A 17297-nucleotide genomic window follows, 5' to 3' on the forward strand; every position below is an offset into this window, starting at 1 on the left:
GGCTCACACCTGCAATCCCAGCATTTTGGGAGGCCGAGGCAGGTGGATCACTTGAGTTCAGGAGTTCAAGACCAGCCTGGCCAACATGGCAAAACCCCGGTCTCTACTAAAAATACAAAAAAATTATCTGGGCATGGTGGTGGGCCTATAATTCCAGCTAGTCGGGAGGCTAAGGCAGGAGAAGCACTTGAATCTGGGAGGCAGAGGCTGCAGTGAGCCAAGATCGCACCACTGCACTCCAGCCTGGGCAACAAAGTGAGACTCCATCTCAAAAAAAAAAAAAAAAAAAAAAGATAGACATCCCTCCTTCAAGCAATTCAGGCCTGCATCCTTCTGGTCCTGAGAAACCTCCAGGGAAAGCATGTCCTTGTCATTTCATTTCTTCTGGGCTCTAGAATCCAAAGACAAACTAAAATCCTCAGTGCCACCCATCTGGTGCCTCCCAGGTGTAAAATCACATTTTCATACCAACATTCAGTCCCCAGTTTTGGGGGGATTACACTCAGGGATTACAACCAAGCCTTTACCTGCCCCCAGAACTGTGCTGAAACCAATAGAGCAACAAACAGAACAGCTCTGCAATGTGACTTGCAACCAGTAACTCACTTGTTTCTGAAATATCTGTATTTATTTTAGCTTCATGATTTAACAGGAATAGTGTGAGGTAAAATGACATGAGTCACTTAAAGCCTTTTAGAAGGAGAAGTACCAGCCTTGATGCGGGGAAAAAACTGGGCACAGTGGCTCACGCCTATAATACTAGCACTTTGGGAGGCCAAGGCGGGCGAATCATAAGGTCAAGAGTTCGAGACAAGTCTGACCAACATGATGAAAGCCTATCTCTACTAAAAATACAAAAAAATAGCTGGGCGTGGTGGCGGGCACCTGTAATCCCAGCTACTCAGGAGGCTGAGGCAGGAGAATCGCTTGAACCTGGGAGGTGGAAGTTGCAGTGAGCCAAGATCGAGCCGCTGCACTCCAGCCTGGGTGACAGAGTGAGACTCTGTCTCAAAAACAAACAAACAAACAAACAAATATACAAACAGGCACAAGACACGCATGCGCGCGCGCGCACACACACACACAATTATTCTTACTAAAATCTTCTCAACTAAAATAAAATCTGACAATAGGAACCTCCATGGAACACTGACTCAGAATATTTCAGTGAATGAGTATTCATTTTGTTAAAAAATTCAGACTGGCCAGGCGTGGTGGCTCATTCCTGTAATCCCAGCACTTTTGGAGGCGAAGGTGAGTGGATCACTTGAGATCAGGAGTTCATGACCAGCCTGGTCAACTTGATGAAACCCTGTCTCTACTAAAAATACAAAAATTAGCCAGGTGGGGTGGGTGTCTGTAATCCCCACTACTCAGGAGGTTGAGGCAGGAGAATCACTGGAACCCAGGAGGCAGAGGTTGCAGTGAGCCAAGATTGCACCACTGGACTCCAGCCTGGGGGACAGAGCAAGACTCTATCTAAAAAAAAAAAAAAAAATCAGGCAATAAAGAACTAATGAGTGCTCTCCATCAAGAGCTTTTTTCTATTAAATGTGAGCTATTATAATAGGCACTCTTCCAAATATTGATGAAGGTGCTTTTTCTATTTCCCAAAACTTTAATTAATATGTATGCCAAATGAGCCTCTTCCTTCCCTAAAAGGAGCTCCAAAATTCTATATAGAAATATAAATTTGTGAGAACCCAGCCTGTGAGTTCACTGCTGGCCCACAAAAGACTGAAGCGAAAAGCTCCAAAGATCTTTTGAGATCAATTGTTACAGGAAAACGGCAATAAAATGAAAAACTTGGGGGCTGTATGTGGGTATGAAAATGTGATTTTTACACCTGAGAGGTACCAGCTGGGTGACACAGAGGATTTTATTTTGGCTCTGGATTCTAGAGCCCAGAAGAAATAAAATGACAGAGACGTATTCTCCCTGGAGGAAATGCTCCTAAGTTCTCAGGGCCAGAGGGATGCAGGCCTGGATTGCTTTCAGGGAGGTTATCTGTCTACTTAAAAGCATGTAAAAATACTGCTTTCTTAGAATTCTATGTGCTTTACTCTCTTACTAAAAGTATTTAGAATGAGGCTCTTTTTTCTGTTTTGGCGGGGAGGGGATTTGTCTGTTTTATTTTTTTACAGATGGTTCTCGCTCTGTCGCCCAGGCTGGAGTGCAGCGGTGCAATCAGAGCTCACTACAGCCTCAGACTCCTGGGCTCGAAGGATTCTCCCATCTCAGCTTCTCAAGTAGCTGGCCCCGCTTAACCTTCTTTTAATTTTATGTATTTATTTATTTTCTTTCTGAGATGGGGTCTCACTCTGTCACCCAGCCTGGAGTGCAGTGGTGTGATCACAATTCACTGCAGCCTTAACCTCCTAGGCTCAAGCAGTCCTCCCACTTCAACGTCTTGAGTAGCTGGGACTACAGATGTGTGCCACCATGTCTGGCTAATTTTCAAACATTTGGTAGAGACGAGTTCTTCCTATGTTGCCAGGGCTAGTCTCAAAGCCCTGGGATCAAGCAATCCTCCCGCCTCAGCCTCCCATAGTGCTAGGATTACAGGTGTGAGCCACCTCACCTGGCCAGCTTCGTTTTTATAAGTTTTCGGGGCAGTTAAAAATCCTCACAGTGTGGTCCTTGATCAGGAGCATCCACATCACGTGGGAGCTGGTTACAAATGCAGACTCTCAGGCCACTCCCCAGACCTGCCGAGTCAGAATCCACATCTCAGTGGGATCCCTAGGAGGCTCCTCTGCCCCCGGAGGGCTGGTTAGGAATGTGCGCTTCTAAGTCCCACCTCAGTGAATCTTTCCTACAGTTTGAGACCCCTGGACCCAAAAGTTTTAAGTTACTTTAAACATTTCATATGAAAATATGATATTTCATGGCTTTTCTTTCCTCTTTTTTTTTTTTTTTTTTTTGAGATGGAGCTTCACTCTCGCCCAGGCTGGAGCTCAGTGGCGCAATCTCGGCTCACTGAAACCTCCACCTCCTGTGTTCAAGCCATTGTTGTGCCTCAGCCTCCCGAGTAGCTGGGACTACAGGCATGTCGCCACCACGCCCAGCTAATTTTTGTAGTTTTTGGTAGAGAAGCGTTTTTGCCATGTTGCCCAGGTTGGTCTTGACCTCCAGAGCTAAAGCAATCCACCCACCTCAGCCTCTCAAAGTGCTGGGATTACAGGAGTGAGCCACCATGCCAGGCCATTTCAGGGTTTTTCTAATTTAATAGGTAAAAAATATATATATATATATATGATATTTCATATCCATGGAATTTCTGTGATAACAATGATTGTGTCTGGAGGAGAGTACTGGGGGAGGGAAATATTCATGTGTTAAGTAAAATTTATGGGACTGTCATTGGCTTGGACTGAGCTTTTGCCTGCACTAGGCCCAACAGACCAGACAAAATCACAATGGAGTCGCTCATGCCAGGGGCCATGCAATAAAACTGGACTCTCAAACAGGCTGATATTCCAAAACACAGGAACCAATCACAGCAACCAACTAGAAGGGGCCCAGTTTCCCTGTGCTGGCATAATAAGGAAGTCCCCTCTGTCTGAACCCAGGGAGGAAAATAACTTTGAAACAACCAATGTGCTTTTAGTTCCCTGCTTTTGTTTTTTTCAGCCCTTTTCTGCCTACAAAGTCGACCTCCTCCACTCAGCTTACAGGAGCTCCTTTCTAAATCTTTGGATGGGATACTTTCCAATTCATGAATAGTTAATAAAAACTAATAAGATCTTGAAACTAAATTTGTTGCATTTTTATTTTTTAACACGTTATACCTTTCATACTGCTTGATTGTGTGTGTGTGTGTGTGTGTGTGTGTGTGTGTGTGTGTGCCCATACTAATCTTTACCATAGTAAAGTTGCAGCGAGCCGAGATCATGCCACTGCACTCTAGCCTGGGCTACAGAGCAAGACTTTGTCTCAAAAAAGAAAAAAGAAAAAAAAAGGCCGGGCATGGTAGCTCACTCCTGTAATCCTAGCACTTTGGGAGGCCGAGGTGGGAGGATTACATGAGGTTGAGAATTCAAGACTAGCCTGGCCAACATGGTAAAACCCCTGTCTCTACTAAAAAATACAAAAAAATTAGCTGGGTTCGGTGGCATATGCCTGTAATTCTAGCCATTCAGGAGGCTGAGGCAGGAGAATCGCTTGAACCCAAGAGGTGGAAGTTGCAGTGAGCCGAGTTCATGCCACTGCACTCTAGCCCGGGCTACAGAGCAAGACTTTGTCTCAAAAAAAAAAAAAAAAAATCTTTACCATAGCAATCGTGAGCCTTTTCTAACTACCACACTTCAAGAGGACATTATAATTTGGTTTCACACATACTCTAAATATCCTTTTTTGTTGAGACAGAGTCTTATTCTTTCACCCAGGCTGGACTGCAATGGTGCGATCTTGGCTCGCTGCAACCTCTGCCTCCTAGATTCAAGCAATCCTTATGCCTCAGCCTCCCTAGTAGCTGGGACTACAGGAGTGCGCCACCACAGCCGGCTAATTTTTTTGTATTTTTAGTAGAAACAGGGTTTCACCATATTGGCCAGGCTGGTTTCAAACTCCTGACTTCAGGTGATCTGCCCGCCTTGACCTCCCAAAGTGCTGGGATTACAGGCATGAGCCACTGTGCCTGGCCTAAACATCATTGAGTCAAAAAGTGATACATCCAGATGCCCCATATTACAGATAAAGATGCTAAGCACAGAAATAAAGATCATAAATAAACATTGAAGCGGTGGCTCATGCCTGTAATCCCAGTACTTTGGGAGGCTGAGGCAGGAGGATCGCAAGGTCAGGAGATTGAGACCATCCTGGCTAACACAGTAAAATCCCGTCTCCACTAAAAATACAAAAAAATTAGCCGGGCGTGGTAGTGGGCGCCGGTAGTCCCAGCTACTCGAGAGGCTGAGGAGGCAGAATGGCATGAACTTGGGAGGTGGAGCTTGCAGTGAGCCAAGATCGCACCGCCGCACTCTAGCCTGGGCGACAGAACGAGACTCTGTCTCAAAAAAAAAAAAAAAAAAGAAGAAGAAACATTGAAAATTAGAAGCCTGGGCAACCTAGGAGACCCTGTCTCTACAAAATAAAATATTTAACCTAGCTGAGTGTGGTAGTGCACACCTGTAGTCCCTACTGGGAAGGTTGAGGTAGAAGGATCTCTTGAACCTGGGAGGTTAAGGCCACAGTGAGCCATGATCACCCCACCACATTCCAGCCTGGGTAACAGACAAGACTGTGTCTTAAAAAAAAAAAAAAAAAAAAAAGGAAGAGAAAGAAAGGAATAAAGGGAGGGAAGGAGGGAGGGAAAGAAATTAGAGCCAAAAATGGGATCCAAGATTTTTTTGTTGTCGTTGTTTTTGTTTTGTTTGTTTGTTTGTTTGTTTGTTTTGGAGACAGAGTCTCGCTCTGCCACCCAGGCTGGAGTGCAATGGCACAATCTCGGCTCACTGCAAACTTCACCTCCAGTGTTCAAGCGATTCTCCTGTCTCAGCTTCCTGAGCAGCTGGGATTACAAGCGTGCACCACCATGCCCAGCTAATTTTTGTATTTTTAGTAGAAATGGAGTTTCACCATGTTGACCAGGCTTGTCTAGAACTTCTGACCTCAAGGGATCCACCTGCCTCCACCTTCCAAAGTGCTGGGATTATAGGCATGAGCCATCAAACCTGGCCAGGATCCAAGTTTTAAAAATATTTTTATTATGAAAAATTATAAATATTTATAAAGTAAATACAATATTATAATGGAGACTCATGTACCTACCTATCACTCCCTACACCTCACTTGATTATTTTACATACATATTTTTCAAGGTAAAAATTTATATACATTAGCCTGATGTGGTGGCTCACGCCTGTAATCCCAACACTTTGGGAAGCTGAGGTGGGCAGATTGCTTGAGCCCAGGAGTTCAAGGCTAGCCTAGGCAACATGCCAAGACCCCATCTCTATTAAAAAAAAAAAATTATATGCAATAACATGCACAAATCTTATCAGGATCCTTTTTTTAAAAAAATTCCCATCTTGTTTAGGAAAAATCTGGATCTATTGCCTCCCAAGTGTAAATGCTATTGTCGGATTTCCTGCTGTTTGCTACCCTGAGTTGAATCATCCTTCCTCTGCTTTAGGTTTAGCTGGGAGAGGAGGAATGCTTTTGTTCTCAGTCAGAAAGCATTTGGGATGTCAAGTCTGGCTGCCACATTGTTATGCACTCACAGTGAGATCCAGATCCAGGTATGCCTCCTTCAAACCATCTCTGTGGGCAACAGTCAAGAGCCTCCTTCCAAAAGGGAAGCTCAGAACCCCTTAGCCATGTCCCACTCCCCAGATGACCTGGCAACCCCCACCTGAATGCTCACTACTCTTGAGTCGGTTGATTGGACCATTGTTAGTATATCCAGCTCTCATTTACTTAGTACCAATACGTGCCAGGGAGTTGCCGAGACTTGATCTCATCTCAGAGAGATCCGAACTTATAAGACTCTCATTTCCCTTTACAAGCTGGAAAACAAAATATAAACTTGTCTTCCATCTCATGGCAGGAGATGAGTCAGCAGAACAGGAAATTCTCCTTGCACAAGCCCTTCTGATCCCGTGGGTTGGGTGTGTGTGGTATCGAGCAGGGGCTGGGAAGGGAGCCGGCTCCTCTCCTGGAACCACTCTGAAAGGTGAACAATGCGAGTTGGCCGGTGAGTTCAGAACTGTTGACACACAACTTGTCAATTAAAATTGTCCCAACACGTTTTGGGGAAAGCTCAGTTGCTTCCAAATAAGGAACAGGGCAAATAAGGAAACTGGTTGTTGCCAATATCTAGGTGGCTTCAGAATGCAAGAGGTTAGAGGAGTTACTGCCCATGAAACTCAAGATGCACTTGAGCGGCAAGCCCAGTTTTGGCAGATGCTTAATGAAAGATGCAACTTAAGGTGGGTTTCAAGGAAGGCCTTTAATGCCACAAAAGCCCTGGTAATACAAGTATGCACATGCAGCGAATTGCAGAAGGAAGAGAGCTCTGGGGTCTGGAAATGTCTACAGATGTCTACCACTTCTGGCCCAACCTCTAACAACCCTGCAGTCCCCCGAAGAGACTAGTCTGGTGTTACTCCTAAGGAGGTGAAACTTGGGATAAGTCGTTTAATTTCCGTAGACCCTCATTTCCTCATCTGCAAAAAGAAAGCATTAAACACGATGAGCTCTTCCATTGCTGAATCCTGTAGCTGCATTGCAAACTCGAATCAGTTTATCATGACCCCACTTTTTCTTTTCTTCCATGACTTTGCCAATGAGATGATGAGGGAGAAATAGCTGAGGCTGGCTGTTAGATCAAGCAGGACTCTTTAAAATAACTAGTCTGTGGGAATCAGGCATTGGAGAGAGAGAGAGAGAGAGAGAGTGTGTGTATGTACACATTTCCATTAGGTGGGGCAAGGAAGCGGTTTTTGCAGTGTAGAAGGGGAAGCATTCAGTCAGCTCTAAATGTTTCAGCTTTGCAGAAAATTGCACGCAGCCAAGAGAAAGGATTCAGATTTTTGCACAGGAGAAGGAGGTGGGGGAGGAGTGCATGAGCTGAGATTCCAGCTCTGAATTCAAAAAAGGATAAGAATGCAGTTAGAAGAGTAGGCTGAGAATGAGGCAAGAGGTAAAAATATGCCAGGGCTTTTAAATAGGGTGTAGCCAGAGCTGGTTCCATCCTACTCTTCCACTCTGACTGGCTTTTTACATTCAACTGGCCTTCCCCTCACCCCACCCGGACCCATTCTAAATTCTTTCAAGGCTCCGATCCCCCTCCCACCTCCCCCACAGAGAAATTATATAGGAGCCAGGGAGGAAGTGACACATTTTCCTGCCTGAATGGAGCAGGCCCCTGAAGCAGTGTCTCGGCCTTTCTGCAGTCTTATCTCACCCTGGCCATCGCAGCTGCCTGGTTCCTCATACAATGCTTTCCTCTGGCTGAACCCCACTGATGACTAGAACAGGGAGCCTAGGGAGGCTCCCTGCTAGAGGTTTGGGGCATCCATACAGGGCTCCAGTTCCTCTCACATGCAACTTCCAGTCAAATATCAACGCATAGAGCTTTGTTAGACCAACGAACCACTCAGAGCCCTGCCCCTGCCCCTCGGCGTGTGCTGGATTCTTGGAAGGTAAAGTAGGAGAATCCCCAAGTTGGCAATCCTCGATGCGGAATTTCCATGCCAGATCTCTCACTTCTTAGCTATGTGACCTTGGGCAAGTTACCCAGCCTCTCTGAACCCTTGTATCTTCATCTGAAAGGAGAGATTGGTAATAACAACTGCTTTGCAGATTCTAAGGAGGATTTAATAAAGGAGTGGATAAGATGTGCCAGAAGCATTGGAAGTAGTGGAGAAGTTTTGCTCTGTCACCAAGGCTGGAGTACAACGGCACAATCATGGCTCACTGCAGCCTTGAACTCCCAGGCTCAATCAATCCTCAGTCTCCCGAGTAGCTGGGAGTACAGGTGCATGTCACCACACCCAGCTAATTTTTGTGTTTTTTGTAGAGACGGTGTTTTGCCATGTTGTCCAGGCTGGTCTCGAACTCCTGGCCTCAAGTGGTCTGCCTGCCAAGCCTCCCAAAGTACTGGAATTACAGGTGTGAACCATCATGCCCAGCCCTTTATGGCAGTTTTTATCAGGACCTTCACACTTAATTTTATGCCACTGTATCGTAGTTCTCCCAGTGGCACCAAAAACTTAAACCAGCATTCCAGTCTAACACCTCATTGGTAGCTCCCAAAATGAACAACTAAATGAGAGTAACAGAGTAACAAAACTACCTAAAAATGAAGACTGAAGTTAAAAACATCATGGGCAACAAGAGCTTCTAGTTCTCTCCAGTACTGAACTGTTTTGCTTGTTTTTTTTGAGACAAGGTCTCTTTTGTTGCCCAGGCTGGTCTCTAACTCCTGGTCTCAAACAATCCTCCTGTCTCAGCCTCCCAAAGAGCTGGGACTATAGGTGCATGCCACAGCACCCAGTGTTTTTGCCCTGCCTAGTATCTCTACTACATAAAATTTATCTTATTGGGTTGGAATTAAATGTTTCCATACTGTCTCTTACAAGACTAGAGTCTATCCTGTTCAAAACATGGTTTATTTCATAGTTCGAAAATGCATATCTTTCTTCATTTTCTCTCAGAATATTAAAATATCATTCCTCCACCCCACCCCCACCTCTAGCACTTTCCCTACCCCCTTTTGAGGGAGCATGGTCCTGCTAACACCTTGATTTCAGACTTCGGGCCTCCAGAACTGCAGCAGAATGCTTCTAGAAGGCAGGCACATGCCTCCTTTATCTTTGTATCTCCAGAATTTAGCCTAACAGAATACCTAGGGGGTAGGTCAACATTGGCCTCTTCTGTTCACTGGTGTAGTCCGTGCATGTGACATGGTGCTGGCACATGTGCCGCCTGAGCACTGTGGGATTTCAGGGCCTCAAGCTCCTCATCCGTGTCAGAGTGTTTCACTGGGGTCGGTGGACTGAGTGCTCTAATCCTGGCTCTCCAATGGGTCACAGCAGAATTGGGCAGATTTGAAAAGATAGATTCCAGGCCGTGCACGGTGGCTCACGCGGTGGGTAGATCACCTGAGGTCAGGAGTTTGAGACCAGCCTGGCCAGCGTGGTGTAACCCCGTCTCTACTAAGAATACAAAAAATTAGACGGGTGTGGTGGCACACTCCTGTAATCCCAGCTACTCAGGAGGCTGAGGCAGGAGAATCGCTTGAACCTGGGAGGTGGAGGTGGCAGTGAGTCGAGATTGTGCCATTGCACTCCAGCCTGGCAAGAAGAGCGAAACTCTGTCCCAAAAAAAAAAAAAAATAGATTCCTGAACTCCATTCCTGAATAATTCAATAGGTCTGGGGTAGGGCCTAGACTTTTGTACTTAAGGAAAAAAAGAAAAAAAGGAAGGCTGGGAGCGGTGGCTCAAGCCTGTAATCCCAGCACTTTGGGAGGCCGAGGTGGGCGGATCACAAGGTCAGGAGATCAAGACCATCCCGGCTAACACGGTGAAACCCCGTTTCTACTAAAATATACAAAAAACTAGCCGGGCGAGGTGGCGGGCGCCTGTAGTCCCAGCTACTCGGGAGGCTGAGGCAGGAGAATGGCATGAACCCAGGAGGCGGAGCTTGCAGTGAGCTGAGATCCGGCCACTGCACTCCAGCCTGGGCGACAGAACGAGACTCCGTCTCAAAAAAAAAAGAAAAAAAAGAAAAAAAGAAAAGCTTTCCAGATGATTCTGGAACAGGACAAAACTTAGACCTCACTGTACAAGATGTTTCCAACAATTTTGCAAGTAACATGATTATATATGTCATTTTGACTGATTTCAAAAGACTCCAGGCCATCAGAGTGTTTTTCTAGGCTGATATGTGAGTATATAGAGCTTAATTTAAACAAATGGTGCCTCGGGAGGATTAGTGATCACACACCCTTTAAACCGATGTAGTTTTTAAATCTTGTACTTAGCAGGGTTACAGAAAAACTGATTTTTTTTTTTTTTAATCAGAAGTTCAGGAGAACTGATTTTTTAAATTTTTATTTATTTATTTTTTTGAGACAGAGTCTCACTGTACCACCCAGGTTGGAGTGCAATGGTACTATCTTGGCTCACTGCAACCTCTACCTCCCAGGCTCAAGCAATCCTCCCGCTTCAGCCTCCTGAGTAGCTGGAATTACAGGCAGGCACCACCATGCGTGGCTAATTTTTTTATTTTTTGTAGAGATGGGGTTTCTCCACATTGCCCAGACTGGTCTCAAACTCCTGAGCTCAAGGGATCCACCCACCTCTACTTCCCAAAGTGCTGGGATTACAGGGGTGAGCCACTGCTCCCAACCCAAGAACTGATTTTTTAAATAAATAAATATTCATACATATTATATACCTCTTTATGTTCAAAATAAAAAATGTATTTTTTATTTATATTTTAATTTTTTTTGAGATAGAGTCTCATTCTGTTGCCCGGGCTAGAGTGCAGTGGTGCCACCTTAGCTCCCTGCAAACTCTGCCTTCCAGGTTCAAGCAATTCTTGTGCCTCAGCCCCCCCGACTAGCTGGGATTACAGGCACCTGCCACCAGGCCCAGCTAATTTTTGTATTTTTAAGTAGAGTGGAGGTTTCAACCATGTTGGCCAGGCTGGTCTCAAACTCCTGACCTTGAGCGATCCACCTGCCTTGGCCTCCCAAAGTGCTGGGATTACAGGCGTGAGCCACCACACCTGGCCCAAAATAAGAAATTTATTACATATTTTTTTCTGAATTGCTGAACCAGACTTCTCAGAAGAAAACATAATTTAAAACAAATTTTTTTTGTAATTGGGCAGCCTCCCAAACCAGAATCAATTTAGAGAGACTCCTTTGTAATTTCAAATTAAATAAAAGTAAATTGTTCCAAATAAAGAACACGGTGTCATCCATTATTCAGGTAACTGTCAGCTAGCTGCCTTCAAGGCAGGACCTGAATGAAGCTGCACCTGGATCCTACATACATGTGTCACAAAATGCTAAAGGGCAGGGGGGTGGGGGTGGGGGATGCCGGGGGACGCACCCCCCCCACAGGGTTTTGTTTTTATTCAAGGGTAATCTCTACTTTGGTGATAATAGGACCAATTTAGATTCACAAATTAGGTAAGAAACCTGAATTAACTCCCTGGGGTTGTTTGACTTTATTCCAGTGCTGGTTTTGTTTGTTTGAAGACAGGGTGTCACTCTGTCGCCCAGGCTGGAGTGCAGTGGCACGATCACAGCTCACTACAACCTCGACCTCCTAGGCTCAATAGAGTCTCCCACCTCAGCCTCCTGAGTAGCTGGGACTACAGACATGCTCCACCACGCCCAGCTAACTTTTGTATTTTTTGTAGGGTTTCACCATGTTGGCCAGGCTGGTCTGCAACTCCTGGGCTCAAGCGATCCTCCTGCCTCAACCTCCCAGTGCTGGGATTACAAGTGTGAGCCACCGCATTCAGCTCCAGCAATGGCTTAACACATCTTTTAGACTGATGTCCCAGGTGGCCACTGGCCTGCCTCTTTGCACCTCAAGTGCTAACTAGATAACAAAAGGTCACTTCTGCACCCTCATAGATATATTTTCTCACTCTCCCAGGTCAGTGTTTTAGACTTGATTGTACAACTGTGCAGGCTGGGGAAGAGGTTAGGGATGGAGGAGGGAAGTGGGTCTATTTTGAACTGCATCAAATTCCCTCCCAAGTGACTGGGGGAGGAGCCCAATGGAAAGCTCTAGAGAGTCTGCTTCTCTTAGTGGGGAGGGTGGGGGCCAAGGGAGAGTCCGAAATATGTGCACAAAGGACGACAAAGCCTGCAGGCGGACGCACCGCCAAAGACGTGGATGACAGCCAGGCACAACACCGGCCAAGTCGGAACGGGACAAAGGAGGCGTTGTGCTCATCTGTTGAATTATCCCAGCGTGTTCATAGCTATTCTTTGTTTTTCTTTTCTATTTTGATGGAAAATGTTGCAGTTTTTTACCTTGTCACTGAACAATAACAAACTTGTGACATTTTATAACACACAGGCGATTTAGTAAATTTGTGACCATTCTAGGGTGTTTCTGACACTTACAGAAACATGTTTTGGTCTTGTGGGGCAGCAGGGTATTGCTTGTCTGCCTTTCCGTGTCCCCATGCTTTGTTTATGTCACTGTGTGGCTTCCGGTGCCAACATGGCCAGATAAGATCAGTTACATGGCTGCAAGATCCCCAAGGATGGTCTCTTTGATGGCAGTGGAGGGCATAGACTTCAATACTGCTGCCCACAGGGCTTCCCGAGAGCAGCTTCCTAGCAAGTCACTGGCAGAGCAATTGCCTGCCACCCAGTTGCAGGAGAAAGCTCAGGATTTAACAGTGCACTAAGTTACAAAACTTTGGCTGAGGGAAACAATGAGACAGGCACAGATACCATGCTTTCCGTCCCTTTTTAGATGCTGGAGTGATAGGATGGAGATCACAGATATTTTGAATGTGTCCACAGAGTTTATTTCTCTGGAACGGCCAGACATTTGCCCTGAAGGACATCCAAGTGCCTTCCACTTTGAGATCCAAAGCTGCAAAGCGCATTTCCACACGTGGCCTAGAGGAGATGGCTCCTTCTGTAACAAGGAGGACTCAAATTTAGATGGAACTATTTCTGCAGGGCCCACGGATGGGGATGGTATAAAAGGACACAGGTTTCATGATGGTACTTGCAGACTTTCTTCAGAGGGATTCAGTCCAATCACAAGAAGACTGGGGGTGAGACTGGGCATGGTGGCTCACATCTGTATTCCCAACACTTTAGGAGACCAAGGCAGGTGGATCACTTGAGGTCAAGAGTTCAAGACAAGCCTGGCCAACATGATGAAACACCATCTCTACTAAAAATACAAAAATTAGCTGGGTGTGGTGGTGGGCACCTATAGTCCCAGTTTCTCAGGAGGCTGAGACAGGAGAATCTCTTGAACCCAGGAGGTAGAGGCTGCAGTGAGCCAAGATCACACCACCGCACTCCAGCCTGTGTGACAAAATGAGACTCTGTCTCAAAAAAAGAAAAAAAAAAAAAAAGACTGGAGGTGAGTTAGTCTTCCAGGTAAAACAAAAGCTGATTGCTTGTCATCATCAACGTGTAAACCAAAAATAAAATTCTAAGCGGCTCAACTAACAGACTCCTCTCGGCCAATGGCATTCGAAAGTTAACCTGAAACACTGGTTCAGGCCATAACGGGATAGGCCGGGGTGTCGAACTTGCCTCATACCCTGTTCCCTTTTGGAATTCAGGCACAGTTGACCAGCATTAATATTAACACAGAGATCTTAAGACTGACAAGACACACTCTTTATAGCACTAAGATACCCCCAACATGAAAGAGAGCAGGCCCTGAAATAAATCGAAGCATTTTACCTCAAGATATATTTCTTTAATACATTTAGAAATGACCCTGCCAAGCTGTCTCATGGGGAAAACCTGCATTCTGTAGAGAATTCCTTTCCCTTTCTGGGTCATTTTCCTGGTCCGGGAGAAAATTAACTGAGTCTGGCACCTTCTAAAGTCTGATTAGAGACATTTACTGGCCGGGCGCGGTGGCTCAAGCCTGTAATCCCAGCACTTTGGGAGGCCGAGACGGGCGGATCACGAGGTCAGGAGATCGAGTCCATCGGCTAACACGGTGAAACCCCGTCTCTACTAAAAAATACAAAAAAAACTAGCTGGGCGATGTGGCGGGCGCCTGTAGTCCCAGCTACTCGGGCGGCTGAGGCAGGAGAATGGCGTAAACCCAGGAGGGGGAGCTTACAGTGAGCTGAGATCCGGCCACTGCACTCCAGCCTGGGCGACAAAGCGAGACTCCGTCTCACCAAAAAAAAAAAAAAAAAAAAAAAAAAGAGACATTTACTATCGGTTCCCTCTGAAGCCTGCTACCTCGAGGCTTCATCTGCATAATAAGATGCATAATAAGAACCTTGGTCTCTAAATCCTTTATCTTTTTTTTTTTTTTTTTTTGAGACAGAGTTTCCTCTTGTTGCCCAGGCTGAAGTGCAATGGCACGATGTCGGCTCACTGCAACCTCCCCCTCCTGGGTTCAAGTGATTCTCCTGCCTCAGCCTCCCGAGTAACTGGGATTACAGGCATGCACCACCATGCTTGGCTAATTTTGTATTTTTAGTAGAGATGGGGTTTCTCCATGTTGGTCAGGCTGGTCTCGAACTCCTGAACCTCAGCTGATCTGCCCACCTCGGCCTCCCAAAGTGCTGGGATTACAGGTGTGAGCCACCTCGCCCAGGCTTACAACCCCTAATCTTAACCCAGGCACTCCCTTGTATTGATTCCAAGGTCTTTAGGTAATAACTTAACCCTTTCAACTAACTGTCAATCAGAAAATCTTTGAATCCACCTATGATCTGGAAGCCCCCCTCCTCCCACCACCCCTTCTTCCTACTTCAAGTTGTCCCACCTCTCCGGACTGAACTGCGAACCAATGTACTTCTTACGTGTATTGGTTGATATCTTACGTCTCCCCAAAATGTATAAAACCAAAAGCTGTAGCCTGACCACCTCGACCATGTTCTCAGGATCTCCTGGGGCTATGTCACAGGCCACAGTCACTCATATTTGGCTCAGAAAAAATCTCTTGAAACATTTTACAGTTTGACTCTTTTCATCAACAAAGGTTTGGAGTAACAGTATCACTTTTCTTCAAAATCATGTCATCCTTGGCCACTTAGGAAATTGTTCATGTTCTCAGCAGCAGCTTTGCAGTGGTGTGATCATGGCTCACTGCAGCCTCAAACTCCTGGGCATAAGTGAGCCTCCTGCCCCAGCCTCCTGAGCAGCTAGGACTACAGGTGCACACCGTCATGCCAAGCTAATTTTTTGAATTTTTTTTTTTTAATAGTAATGAGGTCTTGCTATGTGGCAGAGGTTGGTCTTGAACTCCTGGACTCAGCGATTTCTACCACCTCAGCCTCCCAAAGTGCTGGGATGACAAGCATGGGCCACCACATCTGGCCTGGCAGTAACTTTTAAGTGAGGGGAAAGAAGCCCTTTGTAAATAAACAGAACACATTTCATTGCATCTTATTCCAGTTCTCTCAGCTGGAGTGTTGTCACCTTAATTTATCCAATTGTATTGTCATCCTAAATTTCTAGCCCAGTAATAATGGTAAGGAGGATGAAAGGTGGCACTTCCTCTGCAGCAGTGACATTTTTTCAAAACATTCATTACCCTTTGGCCAGCCTGTCATCTCACTTTTGTGATGTTTAGTTAAGGATGGACCCTGGAGTCAGACTATCCAGGTTTGTATCTGATGTATCTGGATTTGTATTTGATGTCTATTACTTGAGGGACCTTGTAGAGTGCCTTACACTCTCTGTGCTGGTTTCATATTCTTCCCAGGAAAATGAGGGTGATAGTACCTACCTCATAGGGTTGTTTTGAGGCACAAGTGAGAATGTGCGCGAAGGGTTAGATGTGCTAGCACCGTTAGAAAATGCAAGGGAGTTTTTTGCTGCTTGTGTTGCTGCTGCTGTGATTCCCAATCCACCTAGTGAGCACCAGGAGCAAAAACTGGCCATGCTGGGCCAGTCACGGTGGCTCATACCTGTACTCCCAACACTTTGGGAGGCCGAGGTGGGTGGGTCCCTTGAGGCCAGGAGTTCGAGACCTGCCTGGCCAACGTGGTGAAACCCCGTCTCTACTAAAAATACAAAAATTAGCCAGGTGTGATGGTACGTGCCTGTAATCCCAGCTACTTGGGAGGTTGAGGAACGAGAATCTCTTGAACCTGGGAGGCAGAGTTTGCAGTGAGCCGAGATTACACCACTGCCCTCCAGCCTGAACAACCGAGCAAGACTGTCTAAAAAAAAAAAAAAGAAAAAACTGGCCATGCTGATGCTTTACATAGCCCACCTGTGGGATAGGATGGACATATTAATCCTATTTAATTAGGGAACAAAGTCTAAGAAAAATGCAACACTTTACTGCAAGTGAACTTTTAACAAGGAGGACTGATTCACAGGGACTAACCTTAAAGGGCCAGTATTCTACCAATACAAGGGTATTTGCCATCCCAAATACATTATCTTATATGATTTTTCTCTTTCCAGTAAATCAGTGGTTCCTAATATTTTAGGTCATGGACTCCTTTAAAAAAATCTGATGAAGCCAGGCATGGTGGCTTATACCTCTAGTCCTAGCTACTTGGAAGGCTGAGGTGGGAGGATTGCTTGTGCCCAGGAGTTCAAGACCAGCCTGGGCAACACAGTGAGAAGTGAGACTCTCATCTATTACCCACCCCCTCTCAAAAAAAAGTTGATGAAAACTATGAACTATGTGCCCTCTGCTCAGAACAGTGCATATTCACATATGCACAGATTATTTTGCATGCAATAGCATGAGGTTCACTGACCTCAAGTTAAGATCCCACCGCTATGGACATGGGAGAAGTAGAAAAAGAAAGTTCAGGAATGGACCTTCTTTCCAAAATTCTTTGAGGCACATCTCCATGGTGGTTGTTTCAAATGTCAAGTTCTAGGGCCACACTTTCATAAGATGAACCTTGGGATTCAATTATTTTTTCCATTACTTTTAACTTACTCTCTTGCAGTGGTTCTCAGCCTTAGTTCTATGTTAGAATCACACATAGAGATTTTTTTTAAAAACCCCAATACCCAAGCCACACCCTAGATCAATTAAGTCAGAATATCTGGAGGATGGGACCAAGGCATCAGTAATGTTTAAAGCTCCTCAGATGATTTGAGTGTTCAGACAAGGTTGAGAAACACAGCTCT

Source organism: Macaca mulatta, chromosome 8, assembly GCF_049350105.2.
Source record: "Macaca mulatta isolate MMU2019108-1 chromosome 8, T2T-MMU8v2.0, whole genome shotgun sequence".
NCBI lineage: Eukaryota > Metazoa > Chordata > Mammalia > Primates > Cercopithecidae > Macaca > Macaca mulatta.